The 1650-nt window shown below is 41.7% G+C and overlaps 1 pseudogene; it reads left to right on the forward strand.

Moving 5' to 3' along the window:
• The first annotated feature begins 229 nt into the window (after window positions 1-229).
• LOC117804406 lies at window positions 230-745 on the forward strand (annotated as a pseudogene).
• The last annotated feature ends 905 nt before the right edge of the window (window positions 746-1650 follow it).

The raw sequence follows: 1650 nt of genomic DNA on the forward strand, positions 1-1650 counted from the left end.
ATATAAGAGTAGACTTAACTAACAAAGTTAAAGACCTGTACTCTGAAACCTACAAAACACTGATGAAAGAAATTGAAGACGACACAAACAAATGGAAAGATATTCCATGTTCATGGATTGAGAGAACAAATATTGTTAAAATGTCTATACTACCCAGGTTCTCTGCTCTTCCCTGTTCAACAGATAACTGCATCGTCTGGTGCAGTGCCAGCCATGTCCCCGAGACATGATGGTGAAGGTAAACAGATTTGGCTGTATGGGATGCCTGGTCACCAGAGATGTTTTAATTCTGGTAGAGTGGTTATTATTGCAGTGACCCCTCATTCACTTCATTGACCTCAACTACATGGTCTACATGTTCCAGTATGATTCCACCCTTGGCAAATTCAATGGCACAGTCAAGGCTAAGAATAGGAAACTTGTCATCAATGGAAAGCCCATCTCCGTCTTCCAGGAGTGAGATCCTGCCAACATCAAATGGGGTGATGTTGGTGCTGAGTGTGTTGTAGAGTTCACTGTGGTCTTCGTCACCATGAAGAAGGGTGAGGCTCATTTGAAGTATGGGGCCAAGAGAGTCATCATCTCTTCCCTTTCTGCTGATGCCCCAATGTTTGTGATGGAGACAAACCAAGAGAAGTAGGACAACTCCCTCAAGATTGTCAGCAATGCCTCTTGAACCACCAACTAGTTGACCCCTCTGGCCAAGGTCATCCATGGCAACTTTGACATCATGGAGGTACTCTGAGAACCTGCAACTTTAACAATGACACCCATTCTTCCACCTTTGATGTTGGGGCTGGCATTGCTCTCAGTGACCACTTTATCAAGCTTATTTTCCAATATGGCAATGAATTTGGCTGCACCAACAAGCCTCCAAGGAGTAAGAACACCCTAGACTGCCAGCCCCAATAAGACCAAAAGGAAGAGAGAGGCCCTTAGCTGCTGGGGAGTCCTTGCCTCAGCTCATCTCCCAACACACTGAGAATTGCCCAACTTCTACACAGTTTCCATCCCAGGCCCCCTGAAGAAGGGGAGGGGCTTGGGGAGCCCAACCTTGTCATGCATCTTCAATAAAGTATACTGTACCCAGCTTAAAAAAAAAAATGTCTGTATTACCCAAAGCAATTTAAACATTTAAAGCATTCCCTATCAAAATGCCAACAGCCTTTTTCCCTGAACTAGGACAAACGATCCTAAAATTTGTATGGAACCTCAAAAACTCTGACTAGCCAAAGCAATCTTGAAAAAGTAGAACAAAACTGGAAGTATCACAATCTCAGATTTCAAGATATTCTACAAAGTTGTAGTAATCAAAACAATATAGTATTAGAACAAAGATAGACACATGAATCAATAGAACATAATAGAAAACCAAGAGATAGACCCACAATTATATGGTCAAGGACAACTTTTTCACACCATACACAAAAATGAACTCTTAATGGATTGAAGACCTACATGTGAGACCTGAAACCATACAAATCCTAGAACAGAGCACAGGCAGTAATTTCTCTGACACTGGCCATAGCAAATTTTTCGAGATATGTCTCCTGAAGCAAAGGGAAACAAATGCAAAAATAAGCCTTTGGGACTACAACAAAATAAAAACTTTTGCATAGCAAAGGAAACAGTCAACCAAACTAAAAGATG

This window comes from Ailuropoda melanoleuca, chromosome 1 (assembly GCF_002007445.2).
Source record: "Ailuropoda melanoleuca isolate Jingjing chromosome 1, ASM200744v2, whole genome shotgun sequence".
Classification (NCBI taxonomy): domain Eukaryota; kingdom Metazoa; phylum Chordata; class Mammalia; order Carnivora; family Ursidae; genus Ailuropoda; species Ailuropoda melanoleuca.